Below are 23,785 nucleotides of genomic sequence, written 5' to 3'. Positions count from 1 at the left end.
CTCAGCATCAGTATGTTTAACATACAGAATGTTTAAATCCCTGCCTCACCAGTAACACACCATCTCCCTGTCACCCCTGCCTCCCCTGTCACCCACTATCTACCTGTCACCCTTGCCTCACCCGTCACCCACTATCTCCCCGTCACCCCTTCCTCACCAGTCACCCACTATCTCCCTGTCACCCCTGTCTTTACAGTCACCCATTATCTCCCTGTCACCCCTGTCTTACCAGTCACCCATTATCTCCCTGTCACCCCTGATTCCCTACTTACCTACTATGATTCTGTCACCCAATATCGCCCTGTACCCTTGGAGGTACAATTGTGTGTCCATGCCACTTTCTTGTGAGACCACATCTCAAAGTCGCACGCTGTCCCTTTAAAAAGTTTATCCCATCAAGGGGCACCAATTTTTATATTTGCTTACCAAAAAAAAAAAGCTCCGACCAGTTCCTGCTGTGCACTGCTGAAGCAAGATAAAAAATATGGCAGGTCCCTGGAGAGACAGGAGGTCCAGAGGTACTCACCTGCTGTACCCTTCCTTAATATGAGTCTGATGGCAGTGTGATATTGTAGCCTACTCTTAGAGCTAGGAGGCAGAATGCAGAGAAGACCCTTTAGTACATATTAAGAAGCAATATGTATAGGTATTTTGGGGAGCATTTTCTCCCTTCACCCTTTAGCACATGGACCAGTATGTCCATAAGGAGTTAGGTTTCTCATCCTCAGTGGATGGATTGGTGGAGCATTTTAATTGCACATTAACTGATGCTGAGATGACAGACATTGGGATGTCTTACTTGGAGAAAGTTTTCACCTTTAAGCTATTTCATGGGTGGAAACCTCAGGGTCCCCTCAATCTCTTTCAAAAAGTTTTGGAGGAGCATCCAGTAGATACAGTGATTTTCAACCTTTTTTTTAACTCGTGGCACACCAAACAATATTTTAAAATTGCTAAGGCACACCATCAATTCCCCACGGGAAAACCCCCCCACACACATTGGCCCTCACAGTAAAAAAATAATCCACACATACATTGGCCTACACAGAAAAAACAGTCACATTGCTCCCCACATAAATCCTATTGCTCCTCACATAAATAAATCACATTGCTCCCCACATAAATAAATCACATTGCTCCCCACATAAATCAATCACATTGCTCCCCACATAAATCCTATTGCTCCCCATATGAATTAGTCCCATTGCTCTCAACATAAAGCCTTTTGCGCCCCACATAATTTATTTACATTGTTCCCCCCATAATTCCTTTTGCACTCCACAGGAGAAATAAAATAACAAATATTTGCCCCCACCTGTCAGCTGTCCTCCTCCCTGTCCCTCATTGGTGGGGGTTGTTCATAGTGGAGTGCTGCGAATACTGAGCAGCGGGCGGTTGGGCAGGTGTGGATGTTGGTGGGCAGGGAAAGTTGTGGATGCGGGTGGGAACTGGAAGATGTGTATGCAGGCGAGTGGGCTGGCTGGGTGGTGAGACGCGGTGGACGTGACCTAGGATGTCATACCGCCTCGTTTTCAAGCGGGGCACGATTGAAGAGCCTGGGCCACAGTTAGCTCTGAAGGTGCAGGCAGTGACTCCACGGCACACCTTGCAACTGGTCGCGGCACACTAGTGTGCCACGGCACACTGGTTGAAAAAGCCGGCAGTAGAGTGACAGAATATCCAAAAGAATGTTATGGACATGCAAAATTGTTTAGATTTGGTTGGTCAATTATCCAGAGTGAATTTGTTAAACTCCCAACAGACACTCAAACGATTATACAATCATAATTCACAGGTTCAAGTTGTTGCATCAGTAGAAATTGTTCTGTTACAATTGACTACTCCAGGTAGCAAATTACTATCAAAATAGCAGGATCCTTATGTATTAAATCATAGAGTAGGAGGCATAAATGATGAAATTTCCCAGCTCAATAGCTGAAGGGGTAAGCAGATTTATTTACAAAATTATTGAGAGCGTGGGAAGAAGAGAGATGCTGTTTGCTCATCCAGGATGGAAGCTATCAATTATCTATTAACGTTTTGTAAAGGGCTCAGGTTGTGGGTAACTCTTCATTAACCCTAGAACAAAAACGTTCCCTAAAACCCCTGGTGGCTGACTTTCATGATGTATATTTAAATATTCTGGGAAAACTGAATTTGATACACTATATCATTGTGTCCCCTTCTGGAGTGAGGGTTCACTTGTAGGCTATCAGATAGCCAGTATGAACAAGTCATTAAAGAAGTGCAGGAAATGTTAAAATTGGCAGTAATAGAAAAGTCCAAACTTAAATAGGGTAGCCCAGAGGTTCACAAACTGTGTGCCGTGGCTCCCTGGGGTGCCTCGGGACACTTGCAGGGGTGCCCTGGGTTGGTAGTCCAGGACCAATTCCAATTATTCATTGTCAATATAATAGGCAAAACCAGTGCTGGTGGCTGCCAGTCATAAAATATGTGGCCAAACAGAAGCAAATCTTGTCCCTCACCACACAACTGACCCTAAGGATGACATATAAATGCAATCTACTTAATGTAATATTTCTTTCTAAATTTCTCAATTAGAATTTTTTGGCCTAGGGGTGCCGTGAAACAAATTCTGATATTCTAGGGTGCCGTGATTCAAAAAAGTTTGGAAACCACTGGTATAGCCCCATTGTGTTGGTACCTAAGGCTGATGGGAGTATTTGCTTCTGTGTGAATTTTACATAGTTAAAAGCAGTCTCAACGTTTTATGCGTATTCCATGCTCAGAGTGGATGAAGTCCTTGATTGGTTAGGTACAGCTAAATATATTTTAATCTTTGGTCTCACAAAAGGGGCATTGGCAAAAATGAGCTGACCATGGAGTCTAGGGAAAAGCCCTTTTTTACTCACTTAGGTTTGTTCCAATGCATTACTATGCCTTTTTGGCTACATGCAGCCCCTGCTTCTTTTCAGCGACTTATGGACGAGGTTCTTCAGCTTCAGAAAAATTATGCTGCCACCTATTTGGATGATGTAGTTATTTACAGTACTCATTAACCCTTGTTTGGGCTGTGCTTCAGTCAGTATGGAAAGCAGGTTTATCTGATAACGTTAGACAATGTGCCCTAATTTAAAAAAAAACAGAAACCAAATGCTTGGGTTACATGGCAGGTAATGGTTGCCTTAAGCCTTTTGATTAAAAAGGTAAAGGCCTTATTTCATATTGTAGTCCTCGCCCAAAAGAAGCAGTTTTTTCTGGAATTGGCAAAACTATTACAGGATTATTTCATCATTTTCAACGCGATACATCCTTGTCAGATTTATTAAATAAATCTGCTGCAAATAATCTGGTGTTCCCGTCAATGTGACTTCAGATTCTCAAAGAGAATGGTGTTGATTCTGCACAGATCTGCTCTCAGGGGTCACACAGGTATATTATGACGTATATGTACCACCATTTAAAATAATTTTTCCAGGCATGAATCCTATGCGATAATTTCTCAGTTGGTGGTGCTCCCACGAGTCAGAATGTTACAGTGGTAATAGAGGACAGAAAAGAAGACTCTTTTTTAGGGGCACTCTTTATTTATGATTTATTAAAAATATTAAATTTTATTGATATGCATTAAAAAAGGGGATTTAGGTGTCCCGTTTTGAGTTCACAGACAATACAAACATTTAACTATAATTAGACAGAGAAAATGGAATCCCAATCAGTCATTTCAAGTAACCAAAGGGCTGTGTTTAAGAAATAATAATCGGTCCAAAGATTAGTGAACATTCAGCAGTACAGATAAGTGTGCTATATTTAGTAAGGCACTTACAGTAAGTAGCACATGTGGCAAAATATATACAAATGTCAACCAATGTAAATAGTGATTTCCAATTTTTGGGGAATAAATTCGTCCTGTTAATCACATATTGCATATTTGTATATTTTTGAACATAACATCAAAGTAGTAGTAGTAATTGTAGGCAAAAATATAGACTTAGGATAATAGTAAATCAGTATAAATACATATAGGCAAAAATAAGAAACAATCTTCAGGTATCACATATATTATCTGTGTATGCCTATACACTGTTAATTAAGTATTACAATTTGTACAAATGTTGTGGAGCATACGGCAAATTAAATAATCACTGGTGGTATATTTTAGGATTAATGTAGATATATTTATGTATGGAGGAGGCAAAGACTCATATGGGCCGCTCCCATTTCTACTGTTCTCCCGTGTGTCCTAAAGGACAGTGAACGTGAGGATGAGAGCGTGGGAAGATGGGCCAGAGGTGAGAGAGTATAGAACAGGGAAAGGATCTATTGCTGTGGGGTGGCCAGCACTGACACCCCTGTTGGTAAGTAACCAGCGCAGGGGAGTCAAATGGGTACCACACAGTGAGAATCCCTCCGAGTTAGGTGGTGAATGTGAGAATCGGATATATACTATCAATAAAGATAAACCCTAGTAGCAGAGAATTCCCACAGTTTCAATAATAGGGGATGGAAACAGTAAGCTCTGGTATCTCACAAGTGTGGTACCAAGACACACCCTGATATAGACTTCAGATTCTGTCAGAAAATTGCTTTATAACAGTTCAGTGTAGTGTTGATATCTACTGATTTGTCCAAGCGGTTCTTTGTACAAATAGATGACCCCAATTTTGGTATGGGAGCTGGCAGTAATTTCACAGGCTAGAGCATCTGATTTTATATTTAAGTTGGAAACTATTTCCTTGGGAAGTTTATTAGTCCCCGATTGAGAAAGAAAATCTTATAAAATGGGCATTGGGGACACCTCGGTATTACCTATCGGAAGTGTGTTTTGGTTACATTTTATGAAAGATGGGCATCCAAGCTAATGAGACGGTACCTGGACCTCCAAACATCACTGGCTTAATGCAGATACATTTTATTTCTAGGTCAACTGGGTGTTGGGCGTCTACCTTGGGTGGTCAAGGACTACCCTATAAGAAAGGGATAGGGGGTGAATGTGGAAAAGTGACAGACTTGCCCATGTGAGGAAGGGGTAAAGTTCATAGTCTTCAGGTGATGACTCCACCCCTCCCTATCACTACTAGGCTGCAATACATACTTACCAACAATCTGGCTGCCCCCAGAGGGGAGAGATGGCAGACAGGTCAGTGTAGTGGGGGGCATGATGCAGCAGAGGGGTCATGATGAGGATGGCAGATGATGTATAGGGGTGGGATTGGGGGCGTGGTCATATGATTGTGTCATTGTGGCCCCATCCCCGCTATGAAGTGCTGAGATTATCGGCATTGCTAGGCACGGGGCGAGGCCGATATGACATGTATCGCATCATCTGACCCCCCCCCCCCCCCCGGGCCATACGCGCACACAGGGGGGGTTTCAAGCACCTGGAAAAAAAACCTGCCTGCCGATCCATTGGCACTGCTGATTGATAATTTTTTAGAATGAGGCTCTCAGGCAGGCTGTGCCTGTAGCACATCAGCCTACTTATAACAAATGGGTCAGGGTTACCAGCTGTACAAAAGTAGAGAGAGACAAGCGGACTCCTCTCCTAGTTATCACTGACTGTCCTGTATCAGCCGCGGCGCGTCTCTGTCTATTATCCCCCTCCTCCTCCTCTCCCTTCTCCTCCTCCTGTGTGTCCGCCTGCCCCCTCCTCCCGCATCTCTGCCTATCTTCCTTCTTCCGCATATCTGATATTCCCCCGTGACTGCCTATTGTCTTGCCTAACTGCGGGAACTGGGAGACCTACAGAGCACTGCACACCCGGGGTGCCACCTTGTGGGACCATGGAGCTTCTTCCTGACCTGCGCCTGGACCTGCAAGTACTGTAACTGCTTTCCTGGACACTCTCCTCATCATGCCTCTCTCCCTCACTCTCTCTTCCCCATACCTCTTCCTCTCCCCCCTCTCTCTCCCTGCCCCATGCCTCTCACTTTCCCAATGCCCCCTCCCTCTCCCCATGCCCCCCCTCTCTCTCTGCCTGGTAATGCCCCCTCTCTCTCCATGCCCCCTCTCTTTCTATGCTTCTCCCTCTCCATGCCTCTCTCTCTCCCCATACCCCCTTGCTGTGCCAATGCCCCCTCTCTCCCTGTGTCTCTCTCTCCCTCCTCTCCATACCCCCCTCTTTATCTCCCCATGTCCCCCCTCTGTTTCTCCCCAAGACCCCTCTCCAAGACTCTCTCTCCTCACTCTTGCTGCCTCTCTCTCCCTCCCCATGCTCACCCTCTCTCTCTCCCTCCCCATGCTCGCCCTCTCTCTCTCCCCCATGCCCTGCCCTCCCCCCTTCTCTCCATTACGCTCTTTCTCTCTATCCCTCTGAATGTCTCCCCCGGCTTTGTATGTTCGGTTCAGCACTCCACGTTGATATAGTAACTGTTACCTGCGTGCCCTTGTCAGAATTATGCACAGTCCTAGTGGTAAACACCCAGCGACGGGTGTATAGTCACGGCACTGTAGGTTTTCAAAAGAAGCTTGTCTTATTGTATGATGTTTCGGGGCTACACGCGCCCCGTCCTCAGAAGTGAAGCAACTGGCGGGTGTTTATTACTGGGACTGTGTGTATGTATATATATATATATATATATATAGTGAGATATATATATATGAGCTATATATATATATATATATATATATATATGTATACTCCTCCAAAGTAGCACGGCATTCACGGGGACTTGTCTCAAAGCTTATTTAATCAAGGTGTTATATCATCAACATGTTTTGAGGCCTCCGCCTCTTCCTCAGGGCACACCAATAATGATTAATTATTGGTGTGTCCTGAGGAAGAGGCGGAGGCCTCAAAACATGTTGATGATATAACACCTTTATTAAATATACTTTGAGACAAGTCCCCGTGAGTGCCGTGCTACTTTGGAGGAGTACATGTGTATTTGCACTGGGCACCGGGACCAGATGTGCTGAGGAGCGGAGTGTCGGCTGACTCAGAACTTTATATATTAATCCTGCGTTTGCTACTGGGGGTCGCCCACTTTGGACAGCGCCCGGGAGTGCCACCCAATTTTCGGAAGCCTCCTGGCCATTCCTGGAGTGTAAGTAAGTATGCTGCAATACTGCCAAGATGATTCTGTAACACTGCTTTGTTACAACTGAAACTTTACTGTGCTGCTCTGACTATTTAATAAAGGGTCTTTATGACTGTGTCAACACTTGAAACTATTCTGCTACACTGACATATAGCCTTTTGGGTTTATATATCTAACAATATTTTATGTCCCTTGAAAATACCCATTTTTGGGAAAGAATCGCAAATATTAAATTTCTCCAGAATGTAACATTGCAGCTGATATTTCTGATATCTGCCAAGGTCCCTCTATTTCCAACAGCAGAAGCAGTGCTCATAGGTTTGTAATGTATGGGGCTGCTAGGCTGTTGGATTTACAAAACTCTCTAGATGGAGTTAGCTGCTTATACCAACGCTGAGTTATGTGTATTAAGCAGTTCATTATATATCGGGAGATTTGCACTAATCCTCCTTCCCATCAGCATTTGTGCAGGAGAAAGTCCATTCTGTAAAGGTGTACTGCGGTAGATTAAAAGACTTTTGTAGAAATCTTCTTTACCTTCTTGAGCTTTTTTCATGAAACTCTTTACAGTTTTGACTGAACTTTCCATCAACCCATTTGAGCGTGGATAGTGGGGACTTGACGTAGTATGGACAAATTCCCACTCATCAGCAAATTGTCTAAATTCAGCACTGGAAAACTGAGGACCATTGTCAGTGAACACTTCCATAGGAACACCATGCCTTGCAAAGATTGACTTCATGCAATTGATTACGGCTTTACTAGAAGTTGTATGTAGTGTCTTCACCTCAGGGTAGTTAGAGTAATAATCAGTCACAACAATGTACGTTTTCCCATTACAATCAAACAAATCTGCGCTATCTTTCTGGTACGGTCTCTCTGGCACTGCGTGAGGACTCAGTAGCTCGACTTGTTGTTTCGGTCTATACGTAAAACATAATTCACATGTAGCTGTAGTCTGTGCTATGTCTCGGTTCATTCTTGGCCAATACATAACTTCACGCGCTCTCCGCTTACATTTTTCTTCTCCTAAGTGGCCTTCATATATCTTGCACAGCATAGTTTTTCTTAGTCGTGCAGGTATGACAAACCTATTGCCTTTGTAAATAATACCATCGACAACTGTAAGGTCACTGCGGTACATCCAATAATCATGGATAGACAGCGGGCACGCATGTTTTTCTGCTGGCCAACCTTTCAGAATGATATCTTTCAACACTTTCATTGTGTCATCTCTCTCAGTTTCTTTTCTAATCTGTTCTTGTCTTGCAAGAGACACTGGTAGAGAAGCTACGATCAAACTAACATAGGCTTCTATCTCTTCATCCATCAAACTTTTGGAACCTTCACTTTTGTCCACAGCACAAGAAAGTGTATCAGCAATGTACATGTATTTGCCGGGACAGTACAGCAAGTGTACATCATATTTCTGTAGTCTGATAAGCATTCATTGAATTTTCATGGGACAGTCATGTAATGATTTAGTCATGATAGCTACCAATGGCTTGTGGACAGTTTCCACTGTAAATGTTTGACCATACACAAACTGATGAAATCACTCACATGCATATGTGATTGCTAGAAGTTCCTTTTCTATCTGAGCATACCTTGTTTCAGCACTTGTCAGTGCTCTTGATGCATAGATTACTGGTTGCCATGTATCCTCATGTTCTTGTAACAGCAATGAGCCTAGGCCAAATTGCGAAGCATCTGCTGAAATTCTTATTCTTTTCTCAGGATCAAAGAATTTTAGCACTGGTTGCTCTGTAATGATCTGTTTCAAGTTTTGCCAACTTTCTTCTTGTTCATGTGACCACATCTTTGTCCAACAACCATCTAAGAGAGGCTGTTCGTTCAGAAAGTTGAGAAATAAACTTTCCTAAGTAAGTAATCATTCCTAGGAATCTTCTGACGTCGTCTTTGTTGTTAGGACGTTCCATGTTCACTATGGCTGATATTTGCCTTGGGTCTGGTTTTACACCTTGATCCGAGACCACGTCGCCCATAAAGGTAAGCGTATTCACGCCAAATTCACATTTGCCCTTGTTTAGCTTTAGATTCACTTTCTTGACAAGTTCCATTTCTTTTCTCAATCTAGAATCATGTTCTTCCTTTGTAGATCCCCAGACAATAATGTCATCCATCATTGTTTCAACACCTGGAATATGTTCAAAAATCATGTGTATCTTTTTGTGATATACTTCTGAAGCAGACAAAATTCCATATGGTAGTCGAAGAAATCTGTATCGACCTTCTGGTGTATTAAATGTACAAAGCTTTGAGCTGGCCTCATCTAGCTTCATTTGCCAGAATCCTGAAGATGCGTCCAATTTACTGAACCATTTTGCTCCCACAAATTGCGACATGATTTCATCTCTGGTTGGTAGTTTGAAATGTTCTCGTTTAATAGCTTTGTTTAAATCTCTGGGGTTTAGACATATTCTGAGTTGTCCATTTTTCTTTTCAACAATTGCTAAGGAGCTTACCCATTCAGTAGGCTCATCAACTTTCTGTATCACACCCAAGGCTTCCATGCGATTTAACTGTTGTTTCAGTTTTTCTCTCAGCACAAACGGCACTTTTCTACAGGGGTGTATCACTGAAGAAACTTGCGTGTCTATATTTATTTTATGCTCTCCAGGCAAACAACCTAGACCTTCAAACAAGTCTCTGTATTCTGTAAACATTGATTTGCAGTCATCTTCTACTTGTGATGTCACCATAAAAACTTTCTTTAGCAAGCTTAGTTTCTCACAGGAACTTAATCCTAGAATCGGTTGCACATTTTTATCCACAATCAGTAGAGATGTTTTAAACTGTTGCCCATTGTATTTCAGTGTCACTAAGCATGTACCTTTCACAGGAATTTCCTCCCCATTGTACCCTGTAACTTTCACTTTGGCTGGATGAATTTTAGGTTTTACTCTAAAAGTCTTATAGTCTTGAAACGATATTAAATTCACCTGCGCGCCAGTATCAAGCTTAAAGGGAATGACAATCTCATTCACAGTTAAAGGGACAATCCATTCTTTCTTATCTGCACTGCAAAGTTCAATGCAATCCACAAAGAATTCCTCTGTTTGTTTAACAGCATGCACATTGGTTGTTTCACTTTTCATTTTACAGCATTTGGCAAAGTGATTAAGTCTACCACATTTCATGCAGGTTTTACCATAAGCCGGGCACATTTTAGGATTGTGAGCATTTCCACATCTACTACACATTTCCTTATTAGACTGTGGCTTAGACTGCTTCATTCTTGAGAATGGAGGTTTGCTTGGCTCTGTTTTCTGCACTACATGGACAGCAGCATCAACTTCCTTGTGTAACGTTTTGGCTTGAAATCTAGTTATTTCTGCAGATCTACACATAGTCACTGCCTTTTCTAGTGTTAGGTCTTGCTCTCTCAGCAGTCTCTCTCTGAGTCTATTATCAGGTATTCCACAGACAATATGATCTCTAATCAGTGAATCCTTTAAATCACCATTCTCACAGGTTTTACTGAGTGATTGCAGCTCTGTAACATACTGATCAAATCCATCTACAGACTTCTGATCACATGTGAAAAACTTAGATCTTTCATATGTCACATTTTTCCTTGGCACAAAGTAATCTTCAAACTTTTGCATTATAGAAGATAGCACCATATTCTGCCCCTCAGCAAACTGAAAACTATTATAAATGTCCAGCACATCCTCTCCTATCACATGGAGGAAAATAGATGCCTTAGTTTTGTGAGCCTCTGTATCAGCTCCACATGCAGCAAGATATATATTAAATCTTTGCTTAAATCTTTTCCAGTTTTCAGACAAGTTACCAGACATCAGCATGCTGGTTGAAGGAGCCAGTTTATCCATGGTTACTCACAGTTTGAAGAGAGGAGCACACGGCAGGCTTTGCAGACACTGAGTATCACAGCCTTACAGACTTCTGCAAGATTCTTTCACACTCTGAGAGCACTAGCAGTCCAAGTTAAACTTCTTCTGACACCATGTTTTGTTCATATGTTTGTAAATCCAGTCATCAGGACACAGAGACATGTGAGTTCACTGATGTGCTGTTTTATTTCATCACCAACTCCAGGCACACTGCACACTGGACCACCCACTTCCCAGCATCCCCCTGGTCCCAAGGACCATCACTGAAGATTCAGGCTTACACATATTAGTAAGGTAGTGTCTACAAATATTAAGTATTCTAATATACTAACATCAGAGCTGCTACACATGCGTGCACACACAGTTGAGCTACAGTGACAGAGAAGTAATAATTTCCGTTCTTACACATCGCATGGGTGGGCAGCCTCTGTACCTGTGTGTGATTGCTAATATATACGGGTGATACATAATTTCTTATCACCGACAATAGTGGTGAAAAGAAATTATAATTATCGGCTCTGAAACCCAATCATTTTTAAAAATACCCATGAAACGTATACAAATTCACAATTTTTCTTTTTTAAATTCCACATTGGGGGTCATTCCGAGTTGATCACACACTGCAACTTTTTGTAGCCCATGCGATTAACTAGACGCCGCCTATGGGGGAGTGTATTTTTGCATCTCATTGGCTGCGATCGCTTGTGCAGCCGAGCTATGCAAAAACATTTTGTGCAGTTTCTAAGTAGGTCTGGACTTACTTACCCACTGCGATGACTTCAGCGTCTCAGGTCCCGGAATTGACGTCAGACATCCGCCCACCAAACGCCTTGACACGCCTGCGTTCAGATCTCCACTCCCCGAAAACGGTCAGTTGACGCCTCAGAACGCCTTCTTCCTGTCAATCACGGTGCGATCGCGGCAGCGATAGTTTTCTTCTTTAATTCAGTCGCTGCCTGGCGTTCCCCCGATGCCAGGCAGTGACGCGCCTGCACATTGCGGCCACTGCGCATGCGCATTACAGACCCGTTTGCACGGCTGCGAAAGAAAGCAGCGTGCGAACGGTTCCAAATGAGCCCCATTGTCCAGATGAAATGGGGAGCTTAAATGTAAACCTTTTTCCTAGACTATTCAATTTATATTGAGAAATATTATAAGTAATAAGAAGAGAAGCATATCTTAAATGTAAAAGTTATTTATCTGGGTTCAAGAAAAACCTGGATGTAATCCATTGAAAGATGTTAAACATAGCAGTGTAGAACCAGCACTTGTGTTTGCAGGAAAGAATTTGTAGGAGACCTGTCTAAATAAAGACCTGGAAATGGCAATGAGCTAGGCTGGTATGCATATCAATGCTTGGCTGTATTGGCCGATAGCAGAAGAAGGAGAGCTGGCTTGTTTCTACTATAAATATATCAATTTACACCCAACCAAGGAAAGATTTGTGTTTTGGAGATCTCACTCTCAGAAAGGTAGTCACAAAATATATAGTGTCCAAAGAGGGACTAGAAAACAATGTCTTCCCTCAAAGAAGAAATCCATCCAAATACAGTATTTTTTTGTAAGCCTTGTGTGTGAGCATGAACCTATGGGGGTCATTCCGAGTTGATCGCTAGCTGCCGTTGTTCGCTGTGTAGCGATCAGTGAAAAAAAGGCTAATCTGCGCATGCAGTAATGGTAATGACAGAAAAGTGCCCAGGCGCCAAAACAGATTGGCAGCAGGCAAACTGGTCAAAAGGTATCCCCAATACCACAATGAATGACGTGAATACAAGAAATTTAGACCAGGTGCGGTGCGCCCATCTAGTGACACAAAGTAATAAGCGAATAATACTTCCCTCACAGATATTCTGTCGTGGGACTTTATGTATATTTCGGACACTTGGAATCCATATGTAAGGAAAAAGAAATATTTCCAAAAATAGTGTAATACGTTCCCAATAACAAGGTTTAATACTATCAAACAATGATAAAATATAAATAAAACCATAAAATCAGGCAATTATACAATAAATGGTGTAGATGGAGGTTTACCAGATAATGGTAGAATGAACGCCTTGTATAATGCCTATCAAGATATATATGCAGAATTCACATCCCATATGATGAATAATCAATGTGGGGGGGGGGGGGGGGGGGTGTTACCAGATTTCCATGAGGTATGGGCCTTAAGATGTATTAATGGGGAGAAACCGGCTCCAGAACCTGTCTCCACGGTCCAAAAGAACTCCGTCCGTCTGGTAAATCTTCCACCGACAACAGAACTCCTGTCATACAATGCCAATGGCAGTCTACCATTATCTGGTAAACCTCCATCTACACCATTTATTGTATAATTGCCTGATTTTATGGTTTTATTTATATTTTTAGCATTGTTTGATTGTATTAAACCTTTTTATTGAGAACGTATTACACTATCTTTGGAAATATTTATTTTTCCTTACATATGGATTCCAAGAGTCTGAAATATACATAAAGTCCCACGGCAGAATATCTGTGAGGGAAGTATTATTCGCTTATTACTTTGTGTCACTAGATGGGCGCACCGCACCTGGTCTAATCTGCGCATGCGTTTGCTCCGCAATGCGCACGCGCATTGTACGGGTACAAAGTCCATGGTGGTTTTGCACTGGTTGTAGTGATGATTCCAATCGCACAGCCGGCAGCATGGAGATTGACAGAAAGTGGGCATTTCTGGGTGTCAACTGACCATTTTCAGGGAGTGCTTAGAAAAATGCAGGCGTGGCAGAAAAAAGGCAGGCGTGGCTGGGCGGGTGTGTGACATCAAAAGCCGTCCCTCCATCATTAGAATCAACGCACATGAATAGTAACTACAGGGCTACTCTTGTATTGCACAAAACCATTTTGTAGGCGTTCTGCTGCACATGAGTTCGCACTTCTGCTAAGCTAAAATACACTCCCCGGTGGGCGGCGACAATGCGTTTGCACGGCTGCTAAAAACTGCTAGCGAGCGATCAACTCGGAATGACCCCCTATATTGGACACTCTACATCTGAAGATGATGTGTAAAGAGCTGCAAATAAGGGGGTGGGGGGCACAAGGCCAAGTGGGTGGCACCTATTTTTGGAATGCAGGATGACTGGAATAAGGCTGATTGCAGAGTTATTATGTTAGTTTGCATCCTTATATTCAGAGAAGTGGAATAGAGGTTGGAGGGGGTGTACACATGCAAGCAGAAGTCAGTATGCGCGTGTTCCTACAACTGTGGCTGTGTGAGAGGGTGACAGTAGCTTGGTCGACAGTCATTAGGTCAACCACTATTGGTCAACAATGACTATGTCGACACCTGAATTAGGTCAACATGGTCATTAGGTCGACATGGAAAAGGTCGACATGGAAAATGTCGACAGGAGTTTTTTAATATTTTTTTGGGGTCGTTTTCTTCGTAAAGTGACCGGGAACCCCAATTAGTGCCCCCTCGCATGGCTCGCTTCGCTCGCTATGCTTGGGGCAAGGTGCCTTGTTCCGCTACTGCTGCATTCGGCACAGGTTACTATTACCAATCGTAGTCCACGTAGATCGTGAAGTATAAAAAAGCTAAAAAATTTGAAAAAAGTGAAATACTCATGTTGCCCTTTTCATGTGTCGACCTTTGCCATGTTGACATATTGACCATGTCGACCTAATGCATGTCGACCAACAGTGGTCGACCTAATGAGTGTCGATCTAAGTACTGTCTACCTAAAGACCGGATACCCTGTGAGATCAGCAAGAAGGTGCACAGGTGCCTGCAAGGAGACACATACTTTCAGTTGCTACATGGCAGGTTCAAGTCCATACTGATGATATTGGATGATAGAAAACGTGTTGCATATGCTGCTGAGAAATAGGTACAGATGTAGCCATGCTCATCCAGCAGACAGCTTGCCATTTTTGCAGCAATCCAGACAAGGCAAGTGTGCACGCAACTAGGACGAGCACCTGCGTCTAAGTATATGCGCCCATAGGAATACATGGCGACATACTGTACTAAGCTGCAGCTCGGCATACTAAGTCACATCTGTGCCTCGGCACGGCACGTGCCACAGGATGGATGAGCATGGCTACATCTATATATATGCATCCCAAGATTGCTGTATGCCATGGGTCTTCAACCTGCGGCCCTCCAGCTGCTGTGGAACTGAACATCGTGCCATCCTGTGGCACGTGTCGTGCCGAGGCGCAGATGTGACTTAGCTGGAGGGCCACATGTTGAAGACCTATGCTGTATGCAATCGTGCTATTTTCCTGGGCACTTTACACCAATTTATAGTTATACCCATTTTTCTACCCACTCTGCATGAGCCCTAATATCCTTATAAAAGACATGTTAGTCAGTCACTTCTATCTTTACAACTATAATTAGAGTTAGATGAATCCAATATTGTTTATGAAATGCATAACAGTTTGTTAACGAGAGGAACAGTTATGTTTATTATTCGGAGAATCTGTCTGCAGGAAATATATCCGTGTCACTGACCCTTAGGAGAGGAGCTGCGCATGTGATGTGTGTCATACACCTAAATATATACTGGCAAGTTGATGTTCAGTGTAGCAGTTTAGAGTATCATAAAGTACTAAGCAGCCAAGCAATTACCTCACCTTGGCTATTGCCACTGCCAACAACATAGATGGATTGCAAAAAATACCTTTAAAGAATAAAATGTCAACTTTGAAAAAAAAAGAAGAAGCCTGAAGAGCAGAGGCAGCTGTTACTGAGATGCTCCATCATGTAATGACTAATGAGCAGCTAGAAACAGGTAAGTGGTTTTCATTCTACTATGCATGTTCCATTTGCTGGATATTATCTTATTAAGATAAGCCAATGTAGAATACTGTATATACTGATTAAGCACACATTCTGCTGATACTTTGTACAGTATATGAATAAGGGAAATTAATGTGAAGTCAGTTATACAAAAAGATTAAGGGGAAGATAAGATCATAGGCAAAAGCTGATGGAGGCGGGGACAGGGGGACACTTGTCAGAATATATGACCACAATAACAGTAGTATACCAAATTTGATTTTACAAGAGCTGCTGTGCTTTCCAGTGGTAGCAGCTTCTCCTACCAAGCAGTACATGTAATAACCTGCATCTCGCGGTCATCAGCAAGATCCTGCCCAGTCTGGCTCATTAAAATGACAATGATTTAAAAGTCCTAACCAACCTTGTTTTGGGGGCGTTATAGCGGTCGGTTGTGCACCAGATCACTTTGTGTTTATGTCCGCCCGAAGAGTGTCCGACGCATCGGTGAGTACACATTGTACCGTGTGTTCCCACCTTTAGTTATGACTCCTGCTGGTTATACTACGTACAGTATGTATATTTATTGTGGAATGTTTAACCTTTTCCTGACCACTTATGTTATTTATGGGAGATAAATATGTTTGAGTGTGTTTTAGACTATCTCCTACAGCCTGTCCTATAGATAGACAAATGTTATCCAAACTTGGTCCTCTGAGGCCCCACACAATGAATGTTTTATAGATCTCCTCAGTATCACTATTTAAATAATTAGCACCTCCTGCAGATATTTTAAAATGCATCAACCAGTAAGAAATACACCTGTGCTCCAACTTGGAGATTTGGAAAGCATGCACTATTAGTGGTCCCGGTGGACTGAGCCCCTCATTCAGTACAGAACGCAGATTGTCAAAAATCGCAAACCAGCTGTTTTCTCACTCTGCGCATGCACCGCATCTGCACAGCGTGTGCGCAGGTCATCAAACTGTGATCACATCCCGGAAGGATGCATTCACACTCTGATTGACAGCGGCGGCCATTTGGGGGGCATTGACATGGCATTGTGGGGGTTTAGCAGTGTGAACGCAGGTGGGATGAACCGTTTTCGCAGCTGCTCCGATGAAAAAGATGCCAGCAGTGCGGTTGCATATGCAGCTGTGCTGCGTATGCAGGGTGCATCCGCTATTCTCTGGACAGTGATGCGATCGTAACACTGGGTGGGACTTGGCATGCTGGGGGGCCTTGCTCTGTGCTGGGCGGCTCCCAGTATGTGATCACAAGCAGTAGCAGATGCTGATATTTAGCAGAATCTGCTACTGAACCTGAATATGGTCGTGAGTTTGGGATACACTGCTGTAGACATTTTTTGTATTTTTTTTAACTTGTTATTATACAGAGAAAAAACAAAAGTACACAAATAGTTATATGTCACATAAGAAAAAGTTAACAGATACATACCGGAATATAATTAAGTGAAAACATCACAGATGTATAAACACTTGCCACATACTTAAGTGCAAAAGCAAATATAACTCTGGATAAAAACAAATAACACAAAGCTATTATGAGAAACAAAAAAGAAAAGAAACAAGACAAGAAGGGGTGGGGTGGGGTGGGGTGGGGATAATATAATGCTACAAGGGGGCAGCTACATAAACACAAAATACAGAACAAAAATGGACAACACCTGTCATAGTTGAACAGGCAAGTCTCCCAAGCTGGTTTTATACCAGCCCGTACATGCTATAGCCTGCAATTGCACAGGATGCAACAGAGTGGCAATGTAACTTTCCCATTATTCACAGCTTGGGGCCTGATTCAGATGTGTTTGGAGGTGTGGCATATAGTGCAATGTACCAGTATTCAGTAGTTTGCGCATATGCCTGATCTGTACTGCGCATGTCTAGTATGGCTCCTGCAATTGTTGGACACACTACGGCTACAGACTGTCAGTGATTGACTGTCTGCTGCCATTTGGGGGTGGGAAGGGTACTGCAATGGCCATGGATTCTCAAAACAGAGGCGTGCCACCTCCATTTTCGGGGGAGTGCTGAGGCCAGTTTGTAGGAACTGTGGTGGTGGGCTTGCGCATACCCATGGGTAACGCAGCCGGCCAATGGTTGTTGCTCAGTGGTCTTAGGATGCAGCACGGATCACTAATGCAAGCAAGATGTGTCTACTTATATTAGACACTTTCTGCAGCATTATCATACTGGTGTATTGCTGCTGCTTTCATGTAAGTAGCAGTGATTGCACCTCCTGTTTGGACTGGCAGACCTAGGGCAGAAACCACCTTTCCATGGCAGGGCTGGCAACAGAAATCTTGGGGCCCCATTCATTGATATCAGTGGGGCCCCTCATATTGGATATATATATATATATATATATATATATTTATTAAAGCGCAACAGAATTTGCGCTATATAAGAAACTGTTAGAGTATACTGTATATTTATATATTTATTTATACAAATATATAAATATGTGTATCTCTCCTTTCTCCCCCCCACACACACCACAGTCTGTGTCTGCCTCTCTCTGTTCTCCCACACACCCCACATTCTGTCTCTCCCCAATGAATCCATGCTGCATTCCCAGCTCCCCCATCCCATCCCAAAGCCCTGTATTCCCTCACCAATCCACTCTTACCCTGGGGAGAGATTCACCCAGAGCCGGTCTTAGGCATAGGCAAACTAGGCAATTGCCTAGGGCATCTGGTATGCCTAGGGGCACAAGCAGCTTCTGCTGATTAAAATGATATGCAGCATGCCTATATTTTGTGTGTAGCATTTCGTATGCAGATACAGCCACAGTCGTACACAGTATATAGGCATGCTGCATATCATTTTAATCAGCAGAAGCTGCTTGTGCATTCTAGCCACATAGCAATGCAAATAAGATGCATTTTCATAAAAAATAGGCACCCGATGTTAGCAGAGCTGCCAGTTGACTCACGCCAGGAACTATGGAATGTGTCATTATTTGTATAAGGGCATTAATAATGTGTAACATATGTGTAAGGGACACTATGTGTATCATTATGTGTTTAAGGGCACTAATAATGTGCGGCATATGTGTAAGGGACATTATGTGTGTCATATGTATAAGGGCATTAACAATAATGTGCGGCATATGTGTAAGGGACATTATGTGTGTCATATGTATAAGGGCATTAACAATGTGCGGCATATGTGTAAGGGAAATTATATGTATAAGGGCATTAATAAGGGTTGGCATAATGTGTAAAGCGCATTATGTTTATAAGGACATTAATAATGTGTGTCATATGTGTAAGGGGCATTACTGTGTGGTATTATGTGTATAAATGCATTACTAATGTGTGGCATTATGTGTATAAGGTGCTCTACTGTGTGGCGTAACGTATAGAAAGGGCACAACTGTTTGGCCTAATGTGAATAAAGAGCAATATGGTGTGGTGTAATGTGAATAAGGAGCAATATGGTGTGGTGTAATGAGAATAAAGAGCAATATGGTGTGGTGTAATGTGAATAAGGAGCAATTCAGTATGATGTTATGTGAATGAGGGGCACTACTGTGAGAAGTAACGTATATAAGGTAAATTGGTACTACTGTGTGATGTAATGTGAATAAGGGACACTATCGTATGATAAATTGTGAATAAAGTTGCACTACTGTGAGGCAAAATTTGAATTGAGGGTACTATTGTGTGGCCATGCCCCTTGCCAGCAAAAACACATACCGTTTTGGGCTGTGTGCCAAATGTGCACACGGTTCTTATTTAAATAACAGGGGGTAGGAAAACAAAAAAAAGGACTGCTATGGGTGGGGGGTGATGGTGCTGGGAAAGGGGTGCAGGGTCAGAGGCGGAACTAGCGGTGGTGCTAGGGGGCACCATCCAAAATCTTGCCTAGGGCATCATATTGGTTAGGGCTGGCTCTGGATTCACCTGTGCTATGAGAAACATCTCCACTTCTAAAAAAAACTCACACCTTAGTAAATATACACCTCTGTGCTTCCTCCTCTCTCCCATTGTATAACACTCTCTCTTTCCCCATCTCTCCCTCTGTTTAACACACTCTCCTTCCTCCTTTTCCTTACTTAGGACACTTACTCATTGTTTGAACGATAGCATGAGAACGGTTGTTATGGCAGTGTACGTTCTCAGCCAATCAGCCCTTGCCTCGATTCTACTTAGAGCTACATACAGTATATATAAACCACATTACCTGCCTCCAAAAAACACAAATTATATTGATCATTCCTAAATAAGATGGAAGAAAGCAGTTGATTAATTGAGTATTCAGGACATCTAGGTCTATACAGTAGTTTGACTTTGTGACAATTATGCAAATTTAAAAAAGGGATGTTTCATTTCCCAGAAGCACTTTAGGTGGACTACAGCTTATTAACCTGCCCACTGGTGAGCATTTTAAATACACTCCTAGTTTAGGCAAAACTTCTGGCATTACTCCAACATTATCCTGCATCATTCTATTTGAACTAGAGATGTGCACCAACCCCCGTGTTTTGGTTTTAAATCTGTCCTTCTTTCTGTTTTGGATTGTATTTGGTTTTGCAAAAACTGCCCTTGCGTGTTTTGGTTTTGGATCTGTATATTTTATTGCCTTATTTTAAACAGTTGTCTGACATTCCTATTTGGATGCTATTGCTAAAATAATCATCTACCACGAATATAAAGGGGGGGTACACACGGAGCGACATTCAATTAATTTCTAAGCAATCTGACTACATTGCTTAGAAATTAGGAACACATCACTCCGTGTGTAGAGGTGCCGGCGACAGCGAAGCGCAGTCCCACGCGTCGCTTTCACCGGTGCTAGATTGGGTGAAATGAGCGTCCCCTCGTGTCCCCCCCCCTTCTCGCTCAGCACACCGCGCTGCGCTGAGTGGGGTGAGGGATGTGTGCTGATCTCCCTCCACATCTCCCCATCTGTACGCCCCTTTACACTGCAGTACAACCTGCAGCATCACAGTAATTGTATGAAATATCACACTGCGGTAAGGCCTGCAGCATGACAGTAATTGTATGAATATTACAAGGAGTATGGTCTGCACAGTACTTGTATGAATATTACAATGCGGTAAGGCCTGCAGCATCATAGTAATTTTATAAAATATAACATTGTGGTACAGCCTGCAGTGTCACAGTTATTGTATGAATATTACACTGCTGTATGGCCTGCAGCATCACAGTACTTGTATGAATATTACACTGTGGTATGGCCTGCAGCATCACAGTACTTGTTATGTATACACTGGGGTACAGCCTGCAGTGTCACAGTACGTGTATAATTATTACACTGCAGTACGACCTACAGTGTCACAATACTTGTATGAATTGGGGTACAACCTACAGCATCACAATAAGTCTATGAATATTACACTGCGGTACCATCTGCAGCATCACAATACTTGCATATATATGAATATTACACTGTGGTATGACTTACAGCGTCACAATATTTGTATGAATATTACACTGGGGCAGGGGCGGATTGGGATGGAAGCAGCCCTAATGGGGGTGGGGTCTGTTAAGGGGGTGGGATCTGTCAAGAGGGCGGTATCCCTCCTTATAGGGCCTTATTCTGAGTTGGATGAAGTTGCGGCCTTCCTTACGTCTTTTACTGCGGTTGTGTCTACGACTTTATACTAATGCTGCTACAATGCCCTTCCCTGGTGTACATCCAGTGGTGCAAGTGTGTGGGTACGGGTGGGTACGGCGTACCCGTAAGAATTTAGCCGTGGGTACGCCGTACCCACACCGACGGGCCGCCGCCGCTCCTCTTCCCTCCCTCCCTCTGCTGCTCCCCGCCGTCCCCGCCGCACCGCCGCTGATGTGAGGGAAGGAGAGCGCAGCCTGCACCCTCTCCTTCCCCTCAGTCTCCGGCGGCTGTCTCAGTTTAATTCAGCGCCGATCCGTGAGCCAATCAGAGCTCGCGGGTGCGAGCTCTGATTGGCTCACGGATCGGCGCTGATTTAAACTGAGACACCCGCCGGAGACTGAGGGGAAGGAGAGGGTGCAGGCTGCGCTCTCCTTCCCTCACACAGACAGGACGGCGACGGCAGCGGTGAGCAGGGGAGGGAGGGCATGTATACCTGGCACTGGGGGGGCATGTTATACCTGGCACTGGGGATATCTGGCACTGGGGGCATATCTGGCACTGGGGGGGGGGCATGTTATACCTGGCACTGGGGGATATCTGGCACTGGGGGGGCATGTTATACCTGGCACTGGGGGATATCTGGCACTGGGGGCATATCTGGCACTGGGGGGGGGCATGTTATACCTGGCACTGGGGGATATCTGGCACTGGGGGGGGCATGTATACCTGGCACTGGGAGCATATCTGGCACTTGGGGGGCATGTATACCTGGCACTGGGAGCATATCTGGCACTGGGGGATATCTGGCACTGGGGGACTTGTGTACCTGGCACTGGGGGATATCTGGCACTGGGGGGGGGGCATGTATACCTGGCACTGGGAGCATATCTGGCACTGGGGGGGACTTGTGTACCTGGCACTGGGGGATATCTGGCACTGGGGGCATATCTGGCACTGGAAGGACATGTGTATCTGGCACTGGGGGCATATCTGGCACTGGGGGGCATATCTGGCACTGGGGGGACATGTGTATCTGGCACTGTGGCCATATCTGGCACTGCGGAGACATGTGTATCTGGCACTGGGGCAAATCTGACACTGAGGGCATATCTGGCAATGGGGGCATACTTATGTATCTGGCACTGGGGGCATTTCTGTATCTGGCACTGGGGGCATACTTGTGTATCTGGCACTGTGGGGGCATTTCTGTATCTGGCACTGGGGGGCAATGTATATTTGACACAGTGGGGGCATTTGTGTATCTGGCACTGTGGGGCAATGTGTATCTGACACTGAGGCAATGTATATCTGGCACTCTGGGGGCATTTGTGTATCTGGCACTGTGAGGCAATGTGTATCTGGCACTGTGGGGCAATGTATTTCTGGCACTGTGGGGCAATGTGTATCTGGCACTATTGGGGTCATACGTGTATCTGCCCCTCCCCCATATGTGTATCACGCCCCCATTTTCATTGGCCACGCCCCATGTGGCATTTGGCCACACCCATTTTTTTGTGCTCGCGCGCACACAGTACCCGTAAGACATTTTTTCTACTTGCACCACTGTGTACATCAATGCATCTGAATATGCAAGGTCTGAGATGCCCGCTGTCAGTGTGTACAGAGACTGCAATAAATGCTTTGTGCGTCTTTAGACGCTACCATCGGTTGCACCATTAAAACTTTCACCAGCCCTATGCTAGGTGCAGATCATCCGAGTATGGCTTCCAGTGTGAGTGATTCAGCGTTTCTGTACACAACCACTATCAGCAACATGCCCATACTATGTTACCACTGCTTCTGGTTTCCCAACCCCCTGTAACCACCTAGGCAGTGGCGGAAGTTCCGGAGTCAATGGAGTCGGTCGCCGCCGGGCTCCAGCGCTGAAGGGGGCACGCAGCCTGACCGTCTTCATTGCCTCCAGTTACCTCCAAGTACAGCCTCCATGCGCAAGTGGTGATCCCGTGCAGCAGCAGCGTCACCCCAGAATCTCAGCGAGCAGGAGGCGGAGTTTGTCGCCCATCAGTGTCAGACAATGCCCCCGCCTCCTGATAGTCCTGCAGCCCGTCTCCATGTAGCTCTGCTCTCCTCCCCAGACTAGTGACTCATGCAGGGTGAGAAGTACCCTGCAGTCTGCACTCTGTCTGCTCCCTGCTGTCCTGGAGTCTGTTTCAGCTTTCAGGTGAGGAGTGGCAGCAGGGATTGCAATGTTTGGGTATCTAAGTGTATCTAAGTATATATATATATATATATATATAAATCCAAATGTACAATGGCGGCACTCAGACGGGACTTGTACAGCAAATGAAAAAGGAAGAGACAAAGCTCTTATCAGTAGTTAACGTTTCAGTTTTTATAACTTTCGTCAGAACAGCATATACATGACAATACACATACCTTTATACCCTTCACCAACACCCGAGCACTGCTTCCGTGGCTCGGCCGCGCCGGCGGGGGACGGATGACGTCATCACACTGCACTGCTTGTTCGAGCGCTCCTCCCCGTCGTCGCCCCGGTCACCATGGAAACCAACTGTAACAACAAAACGTGAT

The 23,785-nt window shown here is 44.2% G+C and overlaps 1 long non-coding RNA gene across 1 annotated transcript in view; it reads right to left on the bottom strand.

Annotated features, from left to right (window-relative positions):
* LOC135021137 (uncharacterized) overlaps window positions 1–23,785 on the bottom strand; it is a 90,310-nt gene that overhangs the window by 54,606 nt on the left and 11,919 nt on the right. The window contains exon 2 of the long non-coding RNA XR_010218456.1: window positions 23,630–23,765. This is a non-coding gene — a long non-coding RNA (uncharacterized LOC135021137). The remainder of the gene's footprint in view (window positions 1–23,629; window positions 23,766–23,785) is intronic.

Source organism: Pseudophryne corroboree, chromosome 2 (genome assembly GCF_028390025.1).
Source record: "Pseudophryne corroboree isolate aPseCor3 chromosome 2, aPseCor3.hap2, whole genome shotgun sequence".
Classification (NCBI taxonomy): domain Eukaryota; kingdom Metazoa; phylum Chordata; class Amphibia; order Anura; family Myobatrachidae; genus Pseudophryne; species Pseudophryne corroboree.
Note: the sequence above shows the minus strand (reverse complement) of the source record. Positions and strands in the feature narration are given on the sequence as shown.